General features: G+C 34.2%; 1 long non-coding RNA gene across 2 annotated transcripts in view; it reads right to left on the reverse strand.

Annotated features, from left to right (window-relative positions):
* LOC146398656 (uncharacterized) overlaps positions 1-26,203 on the reverse strand; it is a 329,428-nt gene that overhangs the window by 95,789 nt on the left and 207,436 nt on the right. Inside the window, exon 4 of one of the 2 annotated variants that reach the window (XR_014819684.1) lies at positions 12,622-16,550. The exons of the other annotated variant lie outside the window; for it this stretch is intronic. This is a non-coding gene — a long non-coding RNA (uncharacterized LOC146398656). Of the gene's footprint in view, positions 1-12,621; positions 16,551-26,203 lie in introns of those variants that run through there. 2 annotated transcript variants of the gene reach the window in all.

The following is a 26,203-nucleotide window of genomic DNA, read 5'->3' on the forward strand; positions in this document are numbered from 1 at the left end:
CAGCAAAAACAAATCCAAAGCAATTAATAAAATGGCAATAAGAACATAAATATCAATAATTACCTTAAATGTGAATGGACTGAATGCCCCAACCAAAAGACATAGACTAGCTGAATGGATACAAAAGCAAGACCCATATATATGCTGTCTTCAAGAGACCCACTTCACTTCTAGGGACACATACAAATTGAAAGTGAGAGGATGGAAGAAAATATTTCATTCAAACGGGGATCAAAAGAAAGCTGGAGTAGCAATACTCATATCAGACAAAATAGACTTTAAAATGAAGAATGTTTTAAGGGACAAAGAAGGACATTACATAATGATCAAAGGATCAATCCAAGAAGATGATACAACGATTTTAAATATCTACGCACCCAAAACAGATTCAAAACAATATATAAGGCAACTTCTAACAACCTTAAAAGGACAAATCGACAATAACACAATCATAGTCGGGGACTTTAACACCCCTCTTACAGCAATGGACAGATCAACCAGACAGAAAATCAATAAGGAAACACAGGCCCTGAATGAAGCATTAAACCAGATGGACTCAATAGATATTTATAGCACATTCCATCCAAAAGCAACAGAATACACATTCTTCTCAAGTACACATGGAACATTCTGTAAGATTGATTATATCCTGGGCTACAAATCCAACCTTGGTAACTTTAAGAAAATTGAAATCATATCAAGCATCTTTTCCAACCACAAGGCTATAGGACTGGAAATCAACAACAAGGAAAAAACCGCAAAAAACACAAACATGTGGAGACTCAACAACATGCTACTAAACAACCAATGGATCACTGAAGAAATCAAAGAGGAAATTAAAAAATGCCTAGCAGCAAATGACAATGAAGATAGAAAACTCGAAAACCTATGGGATGCAGCAAAAGCCGTTCTAAGAGGGAAGTTTATAGCAATAGAAGCCCACCTCAGGAAACAAGAAAAAGCTCAAATAAACAAGCTAACTTTACATCTAAAGCAGGTGGAAAGAGAAGACCAGACAAGACCTAAAGTTAGTAGAAGGAAAGAAATCATTAAGATCAGAGCAGAAATCAATGAAATAGAAACAAAGAAAACCATAGAAAAGATCAATGAAACGAAAAGCTGGTTCTTTGAAAAGATCAACAAAATTGATAAACCCCTAGCCAGACTTATCAAGCAAAAAAGAGCGAAGACTCAAATCAATAAAATTAGAAATGAAAAAAGACAAGTAACAACAGACACCACAGAAATACAAAGGATCATAAGAGACTACTATATGCAACTATATGCCAATAAAATGGAAAACCTAGAAGAAATGAACAAATTCTTAGACAAGTACAATCTTCCAAGACAAAACCAAGATGAAATAGAAAAGATGAATGGACCCATCGCAAGAACTGAAATTGAAACTGATTTAAAAACGTCCAACAAACAAAAGTCCAGGACCAGATGGCTTCACAGGCAAATTCTATCAAACATTTAGAGAAGAGTTAACACCTCTCCTTCTGAAACTATTTAAAAAAATTGCAGATGAAGGGATACTCCCAAACTCATTCTATGAGGCCACCGTCACCCTGGTACCAAAACCAGACAAAGACACCACAACAAAAGAAAACTACAGGCCAATGAACATCGATGCAAAAATTCTCAACAAAATACTAGCAAACTGTATCCAACAAATACATTAATAGGATTGTACATCATGATCAAGTGGGATTTATCACAGGGATGCAAGGGTTCTTCAATATCCGCAAATCCATCAGTGTGATACACCACATTAACAAACTGAAGAATAAAAACCATATGATCCTCTCCATAGACGCAGAAAAAGCCTTTGACAAAATCCAACACCCATTTCTGATAAAAACCACCCTCAACATGATAAAGGCCATATATGACAAACCCACTGCAAACATCATTCTCAATGGTGAAAACCTGAAAGAATTTCCACTGAGATCAGGAACAAGACAAGGATGTCCCCTCTCGCCACTACTCTTCAACATAGTTCTGGAAGTCCTAGCCACAGCAATCAGAGAAGTAAAAGAAATAAAAGGAATCCAAATTGGAAAGGAAGAAGTAAAACTATCGCTATTTGCAGATGACATCATACTGTACCTAAAGAATCCTAAAGACTCTACCAGAAAACTGTTAGAGCTCATCCACGAATTTGGCAAAGTGGCAGTATACAAAATCAATACACAGAAATCGATAGCGTTTCTATATACTAACAATGAAAGAGCAGAAAAAGAAATTAGGGAAGCAGTCCTGCTTCCCATCGCATCCAAAAGAATAAAATACCTAGGAGTAAACCCACCTAAAGAGACAAAAGACCTGTACTCTGAAAACTATAAGACACTGATGAAAGAAATCAAAGATGACACAAATAGATGGAAAGATATACCATGCTCCTGGATTGGAAGAGTTAATATAATCAAAATGACTCTACTACCTGAGGCAATCTACAGATTCAAGGCAATCCCTATCAAATTACCAAGGACATTTTTCACAGAATTTGAACAAAATATTTTAAAGTTTGCTTGGAAGCACAAAAGAGCCAGAATAGCCAAAGACATCCTGAAAAAGAAAAATGGAGCTGGAGGAATCAGGCTCCCGGACTTCAGACTATACTACAAAGCAACAGTCATCAAAACTGCATGGTACTGGCACAAAGACAGACATATAAATCAGTGGAACAGGATAGAAAGCCCAGAATTAAACCCATGCACTTACAGCCAACTAATCTATGACAAAGGAGGCAAGACTGTACAATGGAGAAAGGACAGCTTGTTCAATAAGTGGTGCTGGGAAAACTGGACAGCCACATGGAAAAGAATGAAATTAGAACACTCCCTAACACCATACACAAAAATAAACTCCAAATGGATGAAAGACCTAGATATAAGACCAGACACTATCAAACTCCTAGAGGAAAACATAGGCCAAACACTCTCTGACATAAACGACAACAACATCTTCTCAGATCCACCTATCAGAGTATTGACAATAAAAAGAAAAATAAACAAATGGGACCTACTCCAACAAGTTTCTGCACAGCAAAGGAAACCCTAAACAACCCACAGAATGGGAGAAAATCTTTGCAAGTGAATCGAATGGCAAGGGATTAATCTCAAAAATTTATAAACACCTCCTACAGCTCCATACCAAAAAAACAAACAACCCCATCCAAAAATGGGCAGAAGATCTAAACAGACAGTTCTCCAAAGAAGACATACAGATAGCCGAGAAACACATGAAAAGATGTTCAGCATCACTCATTATTAGAGAAATGCAAGTCCAAACCACTCTGAGGTACCACCTTACACCAGCCAGAATGGCCATCATCCAAAAGTCTACAAACAATAAAAGCTGGGGAGGGTGTGGAGAAAAAGGAACCCTAGTACACTGTTGGTAGGATTGTAAATTGGTGCAACCACTGTGGAAAGCAGTATGGAGATTCCTCAGAAAACTATATGTAGAACTCCCATTTGATCCAGCAATCCCACTCCTGGGCATCTATCCAGAGAAAACCACGACTCACAAAGACACATGTACTCCAATGTTCATTGCAGCACTATTTACAATAGCCAAGACATGGAAACAACCTAAATGTCCATCGACAGAGGAGTGGATCCAGAAGAGGTGGTACATATACACAATGGAATATTACTCAGCCATCAAAGAGAATGAAATACCAGCATCTTTAGCAACATGGATGGACCTAGAAACTATCATGCTAAGTGAAGTCAGCCATACAATGAGACACCAACATCAAATGCTTTCACTGACATGTGGAATCTGAAAAAAGGACAGATTGAACTTCTTTGCAGAACAGATGCTGACTCATAGACATTGAAAAACTTATGGTCTCTGGAGGAGACAGTTTGGGGGGTGGAGGGATATGCTTGGGCTGTGGGATGGAAATCCTGTGAAATCAGATTGTTATGATCATTTTACAACTACAGATGTGATAAATTCATTTGAGTAATAAAAAAAAATGAAAAAAAAAAGACTGAGGGTGAGGTACATTGCTAATTTTTTTTTTTTTCTTTATAGGGCCACACCTGCAGCATATAGAAGTTCCCAGGCTAGGAGTCTAATCGGAGCTGCGGCTGCTGCCTACGCCACAGTCACGGCAATGCCGGATCCTTAACCCACTGAGCAAGGCCAGGGATGGAACCCATATCCTCATGAATCCAAGTTGCATTTGTTAACTGCTGAGCCATGAAGCAAACTCCTAAAAATACTTTTTTAATATGTAATTTTAAATGTTGGAATCATATGAATGTCTTAATACTCACAAAAGTAATATAAAATAAAATGCAAAACAAATAAAACGCTATAAAATATAGTTATTTGCATAGATAAGATACTATATTTAAAAATGATTTTGTTCTAGTAAGCACTCTCCAAGTAAAATTTATCTCTAGAATTTGCTGCCTTTCAGTTCAAGGTTTCGTTTTTCTTAATTCATATTTTAAATTGTCTAAATTCTGAGGTACTGGCTATGTTTATACTATGAAAGGTTTATGATTGCTCAATTTATTGGAAACCTAGAAGTATTTGATTTACCTGTACCATTATTAAATAGACTATTATGATCATGCTGACTAAAAGTAACATTTGGCATATTTCAATGAAACTCCTTTCAAGTATACAAATGCAGTGCACTGTAACAACAGGTTTCACAGCTCTATTAAAAGTATTCTGTAAAATAAGTTGCTTATCACTTTTAGGCAATGACTCCTTAAAACTGTAAAGTTTGACTTCTGAGTCTAAAAATAAGCATAAACTTTTATTATTATATTACATTTCCCACTTGCCTGTCTGTATAAATGTGTACTGTTCTCATTTTTTTCCACTGCAAGGATGGCAGATGCATAAATCCTTCTCTATTTGCAAACCTCAAGTCAGCATTAAAAATGATAAACAATATTTCTGTGTTTGAAAATGGCCTTGTTGAGGCTGAGAAAGTACCAGAGGCAATTAAATACTTTTTTTTTTTTGGTCACTGCTTATTATAAGGTTTCATTTTTCCATCTCTGTGTTTAATATGGAATAAAAATAAAATGAGATGAACTAATATTAATGAAACCCTTAAGTAAGTAATGGAGGTGAAAAGTTCAACAAGCAATAGAAAACTCAATATCGAGGGAAAGGGAATATATGACAATGAATGTTTATCCACATATTAGCTTGGATGGATAGAGTACATCATTTGTAATTCTGAGAGCTCGGGTTCAGTTTTCACATAAGTTTTTACTTTATGTAATAGCAAGAAGCTCTATTCCATCATTTTGGATCTTTCAAATATGTATGAGTTTTTTAAAAATCAGGTAGGCGGGTTTGAGGGCCAATTTGCTTTTATTTGAACACCTATCAGGCTCAACATTCTATTCTCAATGGCTGGATGAAGCAGGGGAGTGATGATATGAAATAACATTTTTCAATGTGTACAACTTAGTAGACAACATGAGTAAAACATTAACCTGCCAGAGGTAAGACAGTGTTCTGGCTCCATAATTCAGGAAATGCTCAGCAGAGGTTTATTTTCAGCCCAGCTACAATCCCGAAGTGATTTTTTTTCCATCAAGAGAACTTGATTGTATACACTTATCTATTACGTAATGATTTTAATTTGTGTAAATTATCTCTGAACAATCTGCCACTCACCAAAAATTATTAGATAAATATTGATTTCATTATACCTTAGTATATGTTCAAAACTACAGACAAATTGCAAAATAGAACAAAGACATCTTGTATATATATGCTTTATCCATACTAACATTTTCGGCCATTTGTTTACTTATATAGCTCTCCCCAAATACACACATATTTTTGTTGTTGTTTTTCATAATTATGTAAGAGAAATTTGCAGATATTATATCCCATAATCTATCAATACTTCAGTATATTTTATGCTAATATTTAATGCACTCACAGACCTAGTCTAGAATCAGTTTGAGAAGGGAGTACACAAATGTGTCAATACCAGGAGGCATGTTTCATGGTTAGCAAAGTAATAGTCAATAGCATTAACATAACAATTTTCTCATAAGGCTGGCCACTTTGAAAAGTGATAGTGACACACAGTCACATTTATTTCCCTTGAAAATATTTTTAAGTTGTTCAACAAAACTTAATGATCCTGTAAACTAAAATAGTCCTGAGAATTTCACAAGACTACAGATAACTCCTGGTTCTGGGCCCATTATAGCATTATTAAAATGGAAATGTCTTGTTGAACTCATACCTGTGGTGCACTCATTTTATTTTTTTGTTATTGTTATTTGATCCAATGATATATTTTCAGGCCTGATGAAACTCACCCTATATAATTTCTTGCACACCAGGTAATTAGACAATCAGTCATATCACTCCTCTGAGTTATTCATATTGCGATGGACTCATGGATTCTTTTGTATTCAGTGAATTATAATCCACTCTCATTATTATTTTGATGTTCAAATGCCCCATATTTGCCCTTGGAAATTCTTTAAGCTGGCTTTTGTGATTTTTTTCATGTCCAAATGATTCTTTGTGTTCTTATTTTCTGGTACAAAATTCCAGTCGCACTTTATACTTTCCCTCCCCTATCACAGAACCATGTAATTTTTTCATGGAAACCTCATTTCTGGACAACTGCAGAGGGATATTTTTAGAAACAAAGATCTAGACCTTCGTGTGCTCATTGTTATTTGAATGTTGCTGCATGCATGCCCTTATGGTGGACTGAGCAAGCTACACACACACACACAAATTTCTATTATCTATCCATCTATCTACCTCTGTTATCTATCAAAATCAGTGAGCATACAGATTTCTCAATTTCTATGTTTGTATCTCCCTTTTCAGACACAAAGTAACCAGTCTCCTGTTTTCCTCATACATGTTCAATCTGTTTTCAAACAAAGCCAGCACTGGCACTGCATGTGAATGCCCTGCTCAATATGCTTGGATTCTGACAACTCTTGTTGGGATTCTACCACCTCCACTACCTCCACATCTCATCCTACTTGAACTCTGACACCCCACAAGTCTCCTCTTCCACCATGCAAATTCTTTCCTCAACTGCAGCTTAGAAAAATGTATAGAAGCCTCCTCCTCAAACTAACTGGACACTAACACCACACTGCAGAACTTGTATCCCTAACCTCCCATGTGGAATCCCCAATTCAGCAACAGCCTCAGGCCAGTTTGCACCCCTGCACTGATTCACTTCTTATTTCATACCCAAATCACTTCCACTCATCCCTGCACGGCTGCCCTTATGAACTCACACCGTTTCTGCTTAAATAATTATTAAAGTACATGCTTTAGTTTCAGAGATTACATTTCCTCAAAAATTTATTTATTTTTATTTTTTTGTTTTTTTTAGGGCCGCACCCATGGCATATGGAAGTTCCCAGGCTAGGGGTGGAAGTGGAGCTGCAGCTGCCAGCCTATGCCACAGTCACAGTAATGAGGGATCTGAGCTGCATCTGTGACCTATACTACAACTCACAGCAATGCCGGATCCCTGACCCACTGAGTGAGGCCAGGGATTGAACCTGCATCCTCATGGATACAAGTTGGATTCATTTCTGCTGCACTGCAACAGGAACTCTCTCCTCCAAAATTTAAAATTGACTGATGACTTAGTTAAACCTTCTTTGCAATTAAAATACTTCAGATTTTCTTAAACACTTTTAATTTTTAAACACAAATAAAAACAAAGCTACTACAAAAACTGATTAGCACTCAGACTAATCAGAGGCTTAGAGGCTGAATTAGTTACAAATATTTTAATATAAATAGGTATACTTTTTTTTCACATAGTTACACAGAAATAGAATTGTTGCAAACTTTTGTTCATGTTATTATACTCTCATTTAAATTTTCCCATGGTATTTTTATATTTATTTTCTCACAATGGTTACTTGTTTTCATTAGGTAATAGTACCAGTAACCTTGCTGAGAAATTTGACTATCTGCTCCATGTGACTCATTATCTCCCAGCATTTCATCTGAGAAACCATCTTGAGTCTTGCAATCATTGTTATATAGTTTTAAAGCATCTCTATATGTTATAAAAAGGGACATACACACACAGATACATAACCACACTGACACATTATTATATTTTTTAACTTGAAAAGTAGACATCACTCTTTACCCACATTCCTTGGGGCATGATTTTTTTAAGTTACTATTATATTTCTATGATTCATCTATATTATTGTATTTACCCTAATTCAGTCATTTTACAGCCTTATGATACTCTGTCTTGATATGTTTAACAGAATATGTTTATAATTGCATCTCATAATTTTTAGCATTAAACATGAACGAATTAAAATATAACTTCAACATAAAAATAATGATTTACCATAGCACTCAGGTTTACTTTAAATTTTCTGTATGAAACAACACTTTGACTTTTGAATCTTATGACCAAGAAAGTTTAAGGTAACAATAAAAACATTTAATCCAATAACATTAACGTAATGAGTTTAAAATAGAGATTTTCTTAGGAGGCTTTTCTTCAAAATATTCAACAGCTCTATACATTATGTCACAGGGTTGATGCTATGTACAAAAATTTGCTTTTGTGAGATTTGAATTTTGGCTCATTCTGAGATATTTTTATTCTAACGTGATGCAGCACATCAAAATAAATTGTAGTTATTCTTTTTCCCTTCTTTTCCCTTTCTTTCCCTTCCTGAACATTCCAACGAGAAACCACTAGGTGGGGCTGAACAAATCAGGTGCTTGTGCATGCTTGTGTGCACACATGCATGCATGCGTGTGTGTGGTGTGCTGATAAGGAATCAAGGTACTCCCAAATCTGGAGTCAGAGATCAAGTAAGTACATTAAAGATAGTGTACAAATGAAACAGGCAGCCTGGCAAGTAGGGCTACTGGTACCACAACAAGATTAACCAAGAAGTCAGTCTAGGGCAGGGATATGATATGGTGGAGATGGCAGCAGCTGCTCAGCCTAAAGTATTGGATTTATAGCAGGAGGAGAAGGGTATCCTCTCAGGGAGGCTGCAACCTGGCTGAAGATATAATACCTAAAAGGAGGAAGGAGAATATCCTTGGAAGGCTGGTAGCTCAGAAGAGAGAGTTAGGAGATAAATAGAATGAACACAGCAAAGTATGGAGAACAGTCCACTATAGGATTTTAAAGGCTCAGAAGTATGAGAAGGGCATGCAAGAGGGGAGTGGGTAGAAATGGAGAAAGCTAAAATGAACCCTATCTTGGAGTTCCCGTTGTGGCATAGCAGAAATAAATCCAACTAGTATCCATGAGGTTTTGGATTTGATCCCTGGCCTTCCTCAGTGGGTCGGGGAGCCCACATTGCCGTGAGCTGTGGTGGATGTGGCTCAGATCCCGTGTTGCTGTGGCTGCAGATTAGGCTGGCAGCTGTAGCTCTGATTCGACCTCTAGCTGAGAACTTCCATATGTCACAGGTGTGGCCCTAAAAAGCACAAAAATAAATAAATAAATGAAGGAAAGAATGAATAAATAAATAAATAAAAGAACCCTATTTTGATGTATTTAAATTAGAAATATTGTAAAGTTGGAGATTTTAACATATCAAGATAGATACAGAAATAAATTTGTATACAGATTATATGCATATGCTCGTGTGTGTGTGTGTATGTGTGTGTGTGTGTATTGTGGGGGTTGTCTCTACTCCTGTCTACTGAAATATTCCTATGAGCAGTGACATATCAATAGCAATAAGCACACCTAGTGCCAAAATATTTGTTTTATACTCTACTCTCCATTAAAATAGTCCAGAATTCTTTGGCAAAATGCCTCATTTTAGGGGTGGGATAAGGAAAGTACGATGTGAGATTGGAGTATTTTCTACAACATAAAATAAAGAAGAGCTCTAAGAATGATGAGTGCATGCCAAAGGATACGGAAGCCAATTTAAAGAGATTTTCACTGTGAAGAATTTAAATGTCAAAATGATGATTTTAATGGGTTATACCCAATTAACTAAAGAATTCATGAATCCATACTAACAAAAATCAGTGAATAGTTTGATGAAGTCTCAGAATAGCTACATCCTAAGTACTTATATAAAAAAGAAAGGTAAAAAAGAATAACTTTAAAATGGATCATACTAGTATGTATCATCTTAATCAAGTGCTCAAAAGCAAAATCAATAAACAAGTAATGAGACAAATTGAAACGACATGCCCTTATAAGACTGGATGGGAAGGACACAGCATCACTTCTATGTTATATCTGCCAAAGTTGCTTAATTTGAATCTAATTATGATGAAATATTTGAGCATCCCAAATTGAAGGGCATTATATAAAACAAGGGGCTTTTAATATTCGCACATGTCATGAAAGTCAAGGAAAAACTGAGAACTGTTCTGAATGAATTAAACAGTAATCCCTTATAGCCAAAGTAGAAGATGCTTTTCTCACACATGATTTCCTTTGCTTTTCTCTGGGATCCAGCTCTGCTATATTCTCTTGGAAAGGAGATTTCTGGTCAGCAACCGCATGTTACTATTCGTTGAGACTAAATTTCCCAAGAGTTGCAGGAGATTTAGGCATTTTCCTTCAATAACACATCAGAGACTAGTATTTAAGTCTCTCTGTCCAGTATCATCTCATAGTTTTTAATGGTGGCAGAGTGTGGACAGGGTGAGCGCTCCCTGGAGCCAAAGAGTACAGAATAACAACAACAAAATTACCTCCTCAGATGCAGTTGTTTTGTAGAGTTGCAAATTAAGTACTTCAGGCTATCTATTCCCCCATTTATCAGGAAATGGAAGCCTATTGTAGGCAATTTTACCAAAACTCAGAGTTTATGGATGAATTTGCAGGATTATTTGAAAGAGTTCTCTCTCATCTGAAAGGTCCTGAGATTTGGATCCATAAAAGCTGTCAGGTATAAGTCGCAATTATGCAATTAACATCGCAATTATGCTTATGTCCATTGTGTTCAAAGAAAATGAAAGGGATATAACTACAGCAATAGCCTTTAAAAAAAAATCTGAATTCCATTTTGCTGCATCCTGAGGCAAGTCATTTAACTTTTATCCATTAATTTCTTATTTTATGTAAGGATATACTCTTGTCTCACAAGATTGTTTTGACAAATTAAAAATAAATGCACTGCAACCATAAAAATTGAAAAACAAAACTTCCTTTTAACAAGTTCCTTTCCTTAATGATCTATGTTCTTAAAAACTGAAATTTTGATAATTTTGCTCAATAGGATATGTAAATTTTACACAGTATTCCATCTTTGGCATTTACATTTTTTTTCCCCAGTCACAGGAGTATGAACTGAAAACATACAGCACATTCACCTTTCCATGTGGATAAAATGAAAACATACATAAATAAACATACATAAATAATTGGGGGCATTTGTAAGGAAATAGATAGCCCTGATATCCACTATTCTATTCATATTCAAACAGATTTTATAAGATTTTATAATAAAGGAACATTCAGTTTAAAGTTTTGGAGTACTCCTAAACCTCAATTTAATTAAAAAAAAAAACATGTTTGTAATTATACTAGTATATATACTAGACGTTCGCTAGAGTCCTTTTTTCAACTGTTGGGTTTGTTAAATTAAAAACTTTACTATAAAAGCTATGTATTACTTATTTTATTTAAGATAATGAATGCAATGTCAGTCAGACAGAGGAGATTTAAAGATATAAGCATAGATTTACAAAAAAAATTGGAGCGATAGGTAAAATAATAAACCATTGACTTGAGAGAATATTTAAAAGAATTTTCTAAGTTCTTGAATTCTATACATGATATAAAATATTAGTACATTTTGATAATATATTATTTGACTATTTCTTTTCATTATGATTTTGGGCTCTGCTACACTTATGTGAATGATGGAATAAAAGAAAAACAAATGAAAAGAATGAAAATACTGTGTGCAGGCACATATACATATAGACATACTTAAAATCACACCGTGTAAAACTTGAAAAACAATAATCACACCATGTTTGAAATAGTTGTCAAGAAATAATAGAAAATAAAATAAAACAAAACATTTTATTGAAATATTATCTGGAGTAATTTCTGACAATTTTATAGCAGTAGAATTTGTTCTAGTACTTGTATGTGGAAATTTAATATTTGCAAAATGATAACAGAGAATACCCTTTCAAAGTTAATTAGATTAAGTGACTATAGCTACATAAGACAATGCATTATTTTGGTTTTTATTTTCCTATTGTAAATTTAATGTAGCTTGCTACAAATATATCAGTAAAAGTCTTATAAAATATAATTTCTTTACATTATCATCATACTACAATCCCGAAATGATAACCATTTCATTAATTGTGTGTCCATTCCGCCAGATATTTCCCACATAAATATAAATATGCTGATAATAATGATGGTAATAATAACTATTCATATAGAAATGTGATAACACTTAGCTTATTCTTTTATAATACTCCCTTACAGAAAGGAAAGCATATGGGTCATCTTTCCTATCAATCATATTTTGATTTAGTCATGCATGGATGACTCTACATGTATACATGTAGTTTTTCTTTTTTTCAGGGAAAATAAAAAAAGAAGGTGTACAAAAAAATCTAAACATAATTTATAGTTTTGGGATATTTTTATTTAATTTTTATTTTTTATGGCCACACCCATGGCATATGGAAGTTCCTGCATCAGGGTTTGAATCCAAGATGCAGATGCTGCCTGAGCCACAGCTATAGCAACACTGGATCTTTTAACCCGCTGTGCTGGGCTGGGGATCAAACCTGCACCTCTTCAGAGACCTGAGCCACTGCAGTCAGATTCTTAACCCACTGTTCCATGACAGGAACTCCTTTGTTTAATTTTTCATCTACTCTACTGAGTGGCTTTAAGTGAAATTGTTTCCATTATAGAGACATAGAAATAATAAATTTGATGTAGCTGAATAAGCACATTTCTTTGAATAATGTAGATTTTAAACGTGGTATTATGCAAGTAGAAAATGCCTTGATTTATATTTTTATTAGACAAATATGTGGCATATTTAAATTTATTTCATTGATTTTACTGTGTAATGAACTATGCCGCAATGACATAATTATGCTCTGGATATATTAAGAAAGTAACTTAATTCAAGTTGCATAACTTTGTATTATGTGTTATGTGAGTAGTATATTTTTCCTAGGCTGGAATTTCATTTTTAAATTAAATTCTGAATACATAAAAATATTGTTAGATGAAAATCTTAAAAAATAAATTCTAATTGTTTTAAAGACAATATTTTGGTCATAATTGTCAAATATTAGCTGATACAGACACTATTTGGAGGAAGGAGGGGAAATTATATATTTTGAAGCAAAACATGAACTTATAGTTTTTAAGAAAATCTGTGTGGGTAACCTAACATATATTAAAGATTCTTTTTTTTTCCAATTTGGTAATGTCATATTGAATTGTATTTACTACTATATAGTTTAGTAACAACAGTGAGGGAGTATTAAACTAGTTCTTTTATACATTGTATGACATTTTACAAGAGAAAGAATGTTTTTACAGGTTTCTCCTTTGCTCTCTTTATAATACAAGACCATAAGTACAGACACAAAAAGTGTATATGGACCGTGAAAAATATGGATTAAGGAAGGTAAGGAATATTAGAGGCAGAAATAATATGTTGAATGCACACTTAGAGTATTGTCTTATTTTTCCCCAAATTTGTGTGTCACTGTGGGTAAATCTTCCAGTTTTATTACACCAGATCATAGTATTCCTAACAATAAAATACAGTGTAATGAACTAGCTTGGAAATGAGGGATTGTGTGGGTGGTATTAGGCAGAAGTATTTCATGTCTTTTGAATTTTAAACTTCTGTTTCCTTTCATTGATTTACAGCATCAATTCCCTGCATGATCTGATGATTTTGAATTCTGAAGGGTTTGAAAACAGCAAGGAACCTTGTAAGAGTGATTTAAAAACCTTCAAAAGTTTCTCTTTTATTTCTCATAAATGTCAAAACTCCACAAGCTACTTATGGTCTTCACAAAGGGAATAATCCTACATCTTTATTTAGCTCTAATGGCAAACATTTCTCATCTCTGTCAGATTTGAGTGAATAACTATATCAGAAAACCATGTCTACTGGTCATAGGCATGTTTGTCACTTGACATATGAATCACATTGTCTGTAGCAAAGCTTAAGATAAGCAGTGACAATTCACTTTTAGGTCCCTGAATGGCAGAAGACAGGAAGAAAATTATGTTTAATTTTAATATTATCATGGATATGAATGAAAATTTAACAAGTATTCAAATAAAAAACATTGAACCTTTGTTTGTAAAAAAAAAACTCCTACGTTAATGCCACACCTCAGCAGTATTTTCTAATTAAAAAAATACTTTCTGATGTTCTATTTTGCCCTTCTATGGTAAGTGGAACATTACACAGCAAAGACAATGATTGAACAGGGACAAGAGATATACTGATTTATATTTTAATGATTTATGGGCAACTAGAAGGCTAAAGAAAAGTGAGATGAGTTTTAGTATTTATAAATTTCTTGAAAATCATAATTTAGTGACCTAGAAAAAGCAAAAACTTTAGTTATTTCTCTTTTTATCCCTTAAAAATATTTTCTTATGGGAAAGTTGGTTTTAGGCAGAAAATATTTGCTCAAAGTGTTTTATTCTTTCCTATAGCATAAGAAATATTTTTAACATATTTTAGATTTTTACAATTTTACTTAGTAAAATACTACAAATCATATCTTTATAAAGTGAAACTCACACGAGCAATTTTTAATCAGGGTTTTTTTTTCACCTGTAAAAGAATATCTGCTTATGCAATTAATTTCCAGAGTATAGGCTGAAAACAAATGTGTACAAACTGATTTTTTATAATAGAATTTAGCTTTAAACTTAAAGACATTAAATTTTATAAATCAGTATAGGAAAGCATAAGATGTGATTGACCTGCTAATAATTCTTCCATGATACTAGTATTTTAGTAACATCACTAATTCAGAAATTGTCAAAATTTCTGCCATTCACTTATCATCAAGCTTTCAAACTTATTTGTTAAAGTCTATATACATTTTTTACAACTCATAATTTTAAAAAATATATCACTATTTGCACAACTACCTTTCTTTCTTAAAAACTTATTTTTATTTCCAATCTGGCACACACAATTTAAACTTTAAAGTTTATTATGTGGGAATCTATTAAATGGAAAATTTCATCACTGAAACTAATGGTCAATTACATTAAAAAGATTCAGCTATCTAATTGCATCTCTTATAGTGTTGTCTAGGCAAAAGATATTACAATAAAAACAAAGAACATATTTGGAACAAGTAAGACTTTTCTTACTACCCTGGGAAAAGCCCAAGTCAAAAATAGGAGGAGGAGACACTGCAATGTGTCAGAGGATTGATAGGAGATAGTGACAGAGGAAGAAATCTCTGACTTCCTGGTGCCATGGTAAATTTTCAGAACATCTTTCTTCAACTAATAAGGATTTAATTCTTCAACAAACAGAATAACTATTTTACTACATTAAAGATGCTTTAAGATCAAGGATCACATTTCATTCATCTGTGTGCCTGTGTTTTTTATAAAATTTCATACCACCGCCTACATTAATCAAACCGGTTTTTCAAACAAATGCTGGATTATTTTGTAATGAACTTATCTATCAAGCTGGACCAACCCTGACGGGTCAGGGGGAGGGGGGTTTCCTTACTGGATATGTATGGTTCTAATAACAACTAACCCCCCCAAAAAAATTTAGTTATAGACCTATGGCAAGAAATGAGCTTCCACCCTCATGGATTGAAATATGATCAGCTTCCTCCTATTCTGGAACCAGAATTTTCTAGGTCCTTATTGGAAGTTGTAAAAAGGCTATAAAATCACAAAAAAGATGTGATGTAAAAAAAGATATATATATTCATCTCCATCCCAGGTTCCTGACAAGAGACCCCCAAACCTCAGAATCTCCTACATTTAAGTCATAAGAATGCCTTTTGTATGCTAATGAATAACTGATGCCTCTGGGTCCCTAGATAGCACCAGGATGGGTGAGGGTCACCAGAAAGACTAAGCTATGATTAGTTGGAATGTTCACTCCCATACTGTACTCCCCAACCTCCAGGGAAAGAAGAAAGGCTGGTGAAAGCCTAGTAGACAAGGATTTAATCAAACAGGCATAAGTAATGAAACTTCCATAATACATTCTAAAGTTTGCAGGGATTCCAAATTGGTGAATACAGGAAAGTGCTTGGAGGGTGTTATGTCCAGGAGAGAGCATAGAAGCGTGGAGCACATAACTTGCCGTGAGCATCCCTTCCCCTTGGCTGTTCTGGGTTGCATCATTTATAATAAACCAGTAATAGTTAGTACTGTCCCAAGTTCTGTGACTCTTTCTGGTCAATTACTGGGCCTGAGAAGGGGATTATGGGAAACTCACATTTGCAGCCAAGTTAGACAGAAGTGCAAATAGAGTGGGCACCCCACTGGAGCTGGAGTCTGAAGCAGGGGCAGTCTTGTAGGACTGTGACCTTATCTGTGGAAATGATATTAACGCTGGATAGTTAGTGTCAGAACTGAATTTAATTATTAGATCCTAGCTGCTATTAGGGAATTGGGGAATTGGTGTTGGAAAAGACATATCCACATACTTGGTGTTGAGAGGGGGGAAAAACTCACAGGGTTGGGGGCAGTGGTAAATCATTACCCCTGATCGAAGGAAGGGGAAACTCAGTTGAAAGAGAATTCCAATTTCTCTAAAATGCTGAACAATCAAAATTAATCATCTAAATTATAAATTCTTATTTTTATTTCAGTTAGAATTTATAAGATATATTTTTTGCAAAATAATTAGATTGACATATAAAAGACATTGAAGGGACATGTGTTATAGATTCTTACTGGTATATATGTGTATAATCTCAAAAAACATAAAGTTGCTACACTGAAATATTGAATTAAATGTTTTAAATTGGTAAACTTCTACATGTTCAAACTACACATTATAGAAGCTTTTAAAATGATAAATTTTCATAATAATAAAGTGTTATATGCATTATAAAGAAAATATGGATAATTCATGAGAAAAGAGACAGTGGGGAAATTAAACTGGGAGTCAGGATATGCCAAAAATTTCATTGAATTGCATGCATTTCTTTGTAATATCTAATGAATTTCACAATTGTGACTAATTATCTAATAAAAAGTTATCGTCTTGCCTTGTTGTAAGATAATTGATTAATTCATTTCTCAGTGCCCCCTTTTTATCCCCATAGAATTTATTTGTAATATTAGCACTTACTTCATAGAGACAGTATTTTGATGAAGTCCTTTCTGGCACCATAATCTCTTATAAATGAGAAACAATGTGATGAAATCAATAATTGTTATAGAATATTCATACATGGAGTTCCTGTTGTGGTGCAGCAGAAATGAATCTAACTAGGAACCATGAGGTCGCAGGTTGGATCGCTGGCCTTGCTCAGTGGGTTAAGGATCCGGCGTTGCCGTAAGCTGTGGTGTAGGTCGCAGACACGGCTCGGATCTAGCATTGCTGTGGCTCTGGCGTCGGCCAGCAGTTGTAGCTCTGATTAGACCCCTAGCCTGAGAACCTCCATATGCCGTGGGTGTGGCCCTAAAAAGACAAAAGACAAAAAAAAATATTTATACATATCTAGATCAGATCTACAACACTAAATGGGAGCAAATTACTTGAACTCTTGTCTTTATTGAATCAAAATGAAATCTTTGGTTTCTTATAATCCAATGTACTTAAACGAATACCAAAATTCTCTGAAAAGAAACAACTATTGTTTTCTATTGTATCAATTATTAAATATAATAATATCTACAGCCATATGTCCTCTCCCCAAAACAAGAGCTACATATTGTGCCTCACCACTTTTTATTAGTTTTCTTTTGTTCCTGTAACAAATTACCTCAAATTTAGTGACTTAACACAATTTTATTATCTTACAGTTCTGGAGGTCAGAACGTATGTATGGTTCTCATTGGTCTAACATCAACATATTGCCAGATCTGTGTTCCTCTGGAAGAGCAGGAGGGGCTTCCGAAAACCACATCATTCCTTGGCTCTTGGCCCTCTCACTTAATTTTCAAAGTTGACAGTGTTGTACCTTTCTTCTTCCTTCATCACAAAACTCTCTAACCTCAGTGAGGAAAGTGTCTCAGATTTAGGTCTCATGATTTGATTGGCTTTACTTGAAAAAAGAAGAATAATCTCCCCATCTCAAGATATTTAATCATATCTGCACATACTTTTTACCTTATGTTTATAAGATAATATAATCAAGGTTCGTGGACACTATAACATGGACATCCTGTGTGTGAGGGATTATTATGCCAGAGAGAGAGAGAGGAGGAGGGGAGGAAGATGGAGAAGAAGAGGGGAAGGAGGGAAAGGGGAAGTATTTCCATAAAAATAAATGTACCTAAAAATCAGTATTTGAAATGAGAGTTCAACTTAAATTGCTTAATATGCAACCTCTTAATTAGCTTTTCTTCAGATCCTATTCAATGGCAAAGGGTATCTATAAGGGACTCAAAATACTTAAGATATTATCTGTTAAATACATGAAATATGTTTGTACTAATACATTAGTACTATTTTTGACATAAACACATAAAATGATAATACGTGACTTTTTCTATATATTTAATTCACATAATCATTCAATTAAAATATTTTACTTTGTATCATAATCTCTTAAAAAGATAAATATGTGGTTAATTTGGAAACTGATATCAAAATGTAATAAAAATATTTTTCAAGACTCCTTAATTGAAAAGTGCTATAAATGGCTTTTTAACCTATGCTAGACAGTATGATTATTATCCTTCACAATTAAAGAAGATAGTGCTTGGTACAGAGCAGGCAATTAGTAAATACTTTTGAAATAAATGTAAGGATAAATATGGAATACTTCTCCAATTTACTCATCTGCCAGAATATAATCCTAGATTTTGCAATGTATTATTTCCTTTTACCAAAAAGTATTTCTGCTATAATACCTAAGCATTAAAGACCTATATCACTGTATATGTTTTTAAATCAACGTTTAAAGAAATAATTACAAATGTTTATGATTTATTATCAACTTATATTTCCTAAATCCAGTCTGTTTATGAAATATTGCAATCAAAAAATTTAAATTTATCCTTCTCACTTCATCACCATTATTAGATAGATACTCCTGCATTATTTATTGAGAATATATGGCTGTTGGCAAACTCTAATATTACTATCTGTAGAGTACTACCTTAATGTCCTATCATCATTACCACTTTTAAACTGAACAGATACAAACAACTCATACAACTCAAAAATGAAAAAAAACAAATAACCCAATTGAAAAATGGGCAGAGGACATAAATAGACATTTCTCGAAAGAAGACATACATGGATGGCCAGCAAGGCACATGAAAAAATGCTCCACATCACTAATTATTACAGAAATACAAATCAAAACTACAATGAGGTACCATATCACACAGGTCAGAATGACTGTCATTAATTAGTCTACAAATAACAAAGGCTGGAGAGGGTGTGGAAAAAAGGGAACCTTCCTTCACTGTTGATGGAAATGTAAATTGGCACAATCACTATTGAAAATAGTATGGAGGGTCTGCAGAAAACTAAATATAGAACTACCATATGAGCCAGCAATCCCAATCCCACTTCTGGGCATATATCCAGACAAAACTTTCACTGAAAAAGATACATGCACCCCTATTTCATAGAAGCACTATTCACAATAGCCAAGACCTGGGAACAACCTAAATGTCCATCAACAGATGAATGGATTAAGAAGAAGTGGTGCACCGATACAATGGAATACTGCTCATCTATACAAAGAACGAAATAATGCCATTTGCAGCAACATGGATGCAACTAGAGATGATCATCCTAAGTGAAGTAAGTCAGAAAGAGAAAGACAAGTATCATATGATATCACTTAAATGGAATCTAAAATGTAGCACAAATGAATCTATCAACAGAACAAAAATGGACCCACAGACATAGAAAACAGACTGTGGTCACCAAGGGGGAGGAGGAGAGAGTGGGATTGACTGGGAGTTTGGGGTTAGTGGATGCAAACTATTACAGTCAGAATGGATAAACAAATGAGGTCCTACTGTACAGCATAGTGAACTATATCCAATCTCTTGTGATTGAACATGATGGAAGATAATATAAGAAAAAAGAATGTAAATACATGTATGACTAGGTCAATCTGCTGTATGACAGAAATTAAATAGCACTGTAAATCAAATACACCTTAATAGAGGGTTTGTTTTTTTTTAACTGAAAAGGTGTTTTTCCAATGCTGGAATGATAACCCTTTTGCGAAATACTCTATTTCCTGATAGACTGTTTTATCTCAATCCTAAGCAAAACGAAGAGCTTATTTTTGTCAAAGTTTTAGAGCATGAGTTGCAAGCTCAAATCTCTAGAGCCATAATCATCTACAGCATTAAAGTGAGAAGACCTTGTTTTATTTTGATCTGTAGGAGACTGTAGATCATTCTGTTTGTGATCTTTTGAATAGAATAAATCAACTTTATTATTTCTTAGAAATAAGGTCTCTGCTTCTATCTACAGCAAATACAGAGTTCAACTGTCCAGCCAGATAGAGTGTCTATGGATGACTTTCCATACCCAGTGCTTGAGGCCCCTGGTGTAGTGGCAGACTGATTGCTAAGTTGACACTCTTAGCTTCTAAAACTCTCTGAGTGAGCTTTTAATAATTTTTTTTCTTTTTTTCTGACTCAATGGAATGCATTTAGGCTTTTATTTTTTTCTTCTTCCTGTTAGCTGATCTGACAAATTTTAATTGAATACATTTTTAAAATTTCAGCTATATCTTGATTTATATTTTTTCTAATTAAATAACTTAACATTATTTTTATGCTTTGTTCCCCACAGTCTGGCGACACACTAATATGTCATGTCAAAGTACTGATAGGAAATATATAAAAATGAAGCAAATTAAATGTCTTTTTGTTTTGGACTCATTGAAATGTTCAATGAAACATAAATCTAATTCTCAACATATGTTTTCTGCTATTTTAATGTGAGGTCAGCATGATATGTTCCTTAACATGGCCTTTCCAGAGAACTAGCACATGGAATCTTCATAGAAATAATTTAGGTCATGCTTACTCCTTCATGTTTAAGAAACACATATTCTCTAAGAGATGAAGAAATTCCTTCTTTCAGTACATATGAAACCTTTAGCAAATTGTACCTTTGTGAACTCTTAATAAACTTTAGTTGTCTCTTTATGTGTGTCCCTAGAATTGAGCTCATATTCAGCAACAGTAGAGAACCAGTATTCTTTAACCAGTATCTTGCAACCGCCATTACTTTTGTGCCATTATCTTTCATTTCTTGCACAGTTGGCTACTATCTCTGATATTGTTATGCCCTGAAACTAATTTTCAGTTGCCTAGCTATTCACACATCTGAAAAATGCAAAAACTACACATGCATATGGTGTGACGCAAAGGATTTTTATTTTGGAAATAAAAGACCTCCGTTTCTGAGCCGCATTTCATCACATAAAATCTATGTACTTGAAACTTGTTTTTTCTCATTTAACATCATGTGAGTTAGCTAATAAAGAGAGAAAAACTTAGCTCTGGTAATTACGAGTTATGTGACCTTGAGTAATTACTTAACATCTTCAAATAATAAGTATTCTTATTTATGAAGTGGAAATACAAGTACATATCTAATAAGACTTTTGAAAGTATGTTTTTATGATTGTGCATATGCATGACCCTGAAACAGTTCATGATATATTTTTTTATCATTGTACATTTGCTCAACAAAGGATACCTTCCCTCTGTAATTAGAAAAACATAATTAAATATATCACAATTTATATTTTGGTATTGGAATAATGACATTTATGATAATATAATATTTGATGAAATAAAGGATATATTAAGGTATATAACAGGATGTAGAAGGTGGCATTATCCTAGAAAGTCATATAAGATAAAGTCTCAAAACCAAGGACAATAAATAAAAAATACCCTCACAAGCTCAATATTGATGCAAGTAGCACCCTTAGAGTCCTTACATTTGGAATGGTCACACAGCTATTCGACAATAAATACCACTTATCTCCAGTTGCATGTAAACAGCCCAGAGACTTATATGAAAAAGTATATTTAGACAAAATTGTGGTATTGAGAGTGCTACATTAATGTGCTCCATTCTCTACGGGAAACCTCATCCCCAGCCCAATCCAAATGTAAGTATACTTAGCCTTGTGTCTCTGTGACTTTGAAGCCTAAAGATATTCTCTTGATCTTGCCTTGAACCTCTCTTCTATATAAAAGGACCTCTAACATTACCACATAAACAAGATAAAGAACTTAGGATAATATTATTTTCACAGAAGACCTTTTCTGTCACCTCAAAGAACAGAATAACTGTCTCAACCTTACAAATGTTTTCTCAGGTCAGTCTCCCAAAGTAACAGAAATAAGAACAAAAATAAACCAATGGGACCTGATCAAACTGGAAAGCTTTTGCATAGCAAAGGAAACCAAAACAAAAACAAAAAGACAACTTACAGAATGGGAGAAAATAGTGTCAAATGATGCAATGGACAAGGGCTTAATCTCTAGAATATACAAACAACTTACACAACTCAACAGCAAAAAAGCCAACAACCCAATGAAAAAATGGTCAAAAGACCTGAACAGACATTTCTCTATTCAGAAGATATACAGATGGCCAACAAGCACATGAAAAAATGCTCAACATCCCTGATTATTAGAGAAATGCAAATCAAAACTACCACGAGATACCACCTCACACCAGTCAGAATGGCCATCATTGATAAGTCCACAAATAACAAATGCTGGAGGGGATGTGGAGAAAAGGGAACCCTTCTCCACTGTTGGTGGAAAAAATAAGCTGGTGCAACCATTATGGAGATCAGTATGGAGGTACCTTAGAAAACGATATATAGAACTACCCTATGACCCAGCAATCCCACTCTTGGGCATTTGGCCAGACAAAACTTTCCTTGACAAAGACACACGCACCTGCATGTTCATTGCAGCTTTATTCACAATAGCCAAGACATGGTAACAACCGAAGTGTCCATCGACAGATGATTGAATGAATAAGATGTGGTATACATACACAATGGAATACTACTCAGCCATAAAGAAGAACGACATAATGCCATTTACAGCAACATGGATGGAACTAGAGACTCTCATACTGAGTGAAATAAGTCAGAAAGAGAAAACAAATACCACATGTTATCACTTATATGTGGAATCTAATATATGGCACAAATGAACCTTTCCACAGAAAAGAAAATCATGGACTTGGAGAATGGACTTGTGGTTACCAAAGGGGAGGGGAAGGGAGTGGAATGTAGTGGGTACTTGGGGTTAATAGATGCAGACTATTGCCTTTGGAATGGATTAGCAATGAGATCCTGCTGTGTAGCACTGGGAACTATGTCTGTTCACTTGTGATGGAGCATGATAATGTGAGAAAAAAGAATGTATACATGTATGTGTAACTGGGTCACCATGCTGTACAGGAGAAAATTGACAGAACACTGTAAACCAGCTATAATGGAAAAAAATAAAAATCATCATATTAAATTAAAAACAACAACAACAACAACAACAACAACAAAAAAAGGAATGGAACATGTGGTATTTGACTTCCAAAAAAAAAGCATAATTTAAAGCAGGAAGCTCATGACATTTTTATAATTATTACTACATCTTGAACCAAAAGATGGAAAGGCAGCACAACATAAATGACAGCTTTGGACCTGTCATGTACAAGCATAAGCAGACCCAAATATATTCATCTGTAAACATAAGCTATTTCTCATGGAAAAATTAAGGATGACTCATGAGGCAGAAACAAGATCCAGAGGATAAAGCCAAGATCTATAGAGAATCTTTTTCTGGGAGGAGGAGTAAGCTCTAATCAAGGAATTGACCACACATATCCAGTAGATTTCAGGTTTGCAATCCACCAATGACTAATATTTGCCTAATGTCCCTCAGCCCCAGTGACTTGTTAATGGGAAGTGTCTATCACAGTTATCTAATGACTGACTCATCATTGTATGTTGGGTGTATGAAAGATAAATAACTTGTTTCTTTAGTCCAGAAGTTTTTAGATTGAGGGGAACCCGGCATGTGGAAATACAATGAAGGAGACTCATCCATACTTGGTTTTGAATTAGATATGATCTCCTGAAATAGGAAAAGATAATTTACTAAGAGAAGACTTAGTAGGTCATGAAAGGGGGACTGAAATATGTAAAGAATTTGTGACCTGATAGCAGGCTATGTCAGATTTAAAATGACTAGAAATTCTTTAATATTCTCTCTTTTAAATGTGTTATCTAATTTTGCCTTCCTGCCTCTCCATCTCTGCTGGCCTGTGACTTACTTTACCATTGAATATGGAAAAACGCTATTAAGAGAGTTTCTGGACTACTCTCTAGGAAAAATGCCAACTTATGCATTAGTCTTTTTTGGAGCTCTTAGCTGCTATGTAAGAATCCCAACCACCTACCTAAAGAGGCCACAGTGAGAAACAGACTGCATGGAGAGGGAGAAAGGACCAGCCATTTCTAGTCTTCCAATCTTTCTGGCATAGTCCCATACATGTGAGTGAAGCCATTAGAGCACCCCAAGCCAACTCAGGTTTCAGCTGAATATCACCCATTTATACTAGTCGACACCAAGTGAAACTGAAGAACTATCCAACTAGCTTTGTCTGGAAAACAGCCTTGCCCTGTTTACTGACCCACAAAATTAGGAGATATAATCAAACATGTGTTGTTTTAAGTCACTAAATTTGGGAGAGCTCCTAAATATCTTAAATAGGTATAGTAACAATCCTCTTATAGGCTCTCAATACATCTGTTTAAATAGATATAATTTAATCTTCTACGACTTCATTTTTAATTCACACTTGAAGAATCTGGAGCTCTAAGACAGATTCAAACTAAAGCCTCTGAATCTATATTTTATTCCTTTATTTTCTCCATACTAAAATACTTTCCCTAAAGTACAAAGTTAGTGGTTAAATTAAGTTTAATTGTATGACAACCTACCAGAGACTTTTGGGGTGTATATTGCCTAAAGCTTAACACCAATATTCAGAAATTATGGTCAATGCAATATTCCTTAGTGGCAATATGACTTAATTTTAGGCCTTTGGAAGAGAGGAGTAAATAGACTAAGAAAGACTCTAAAGAGCTAAAGACATAAAGCATCAAGAAAGGTCACAGTAATTGTACTCTTTACAAGTTTAAAAGCAAAAAACACTTTATGAACCTAAAAATTGTTTCTTACAGGTTTTCTGGATTCGTAAGAAGTTACAAGTCATCTCTATTGCAAGGGCATTAAGAATTAGAATAATATATATATATATATATATATATATCATAGTATAGTATATAGTATACTGGATATGTAATAGTATAGTGTAAGTAGTACATACATATATAACTGTTATATAATTATATGTATTATATGTATATGCATTTTATATATAGTAGAAATACATAAACTATATATGTATATGTATTTTATATATATAGTAGAAATATATAAACTATATATGTATTTGTTCTATTGGTTCTGTTTCTCTGGTCTCTCTTATATACAAATTGATATGTACACATATACATATGTTTTAATAACAGGAGGATACCTTCTATAATATGGGTGAGGACTTATCCAATCAGTTTAAGGCTTTAAGAGCAACAACCGCATTTTCCTGTATAAGAAATAAATTCTGCCTCAAGACTACAACATGCAAATCCTGCCTGAATTTCCAGACTGCTGCCTTGCCCAACAGAATTCAGATAATTGTGAGTCAGTTCCTCAAAATAAATCTCTCTATAATGTATACATTAGCTATCTCTCTAATATATATGTACATAGTCTAATGTGTATATATATATACATATATATATATGTAGTCTACAGATTATAAATATTAGTTGTGCCTACAAAATAACTTCATCACAACATCTAGACTACTGTTAGACCAAATAACTGGGCACTGCAGCCTAGCCAAGTTGAAACATAAAAATAACCATGACAAGAATCAAGATTCATTTTATTTATCAACTTCTTTAGAGACGTACCTAAAAACAA

The sequence above is a fragment of the Sus scrofa genome, chromosome 11 (assembly GCF_054392235.1).
Source record: "Sus scrofa isolate SSC_HxYL_T2T_F1_AM1 chromosome 11, Sscrofa_HxYL_maternal_Yorkshire_Landrace_v2.0, whole genome shotgun sequence".
Lineage (NCBI taxonomy): Eukaryota > Metazoa > Chordata > Mammalia > Artiodactyla > Suidae > Sus > Sus scrofa.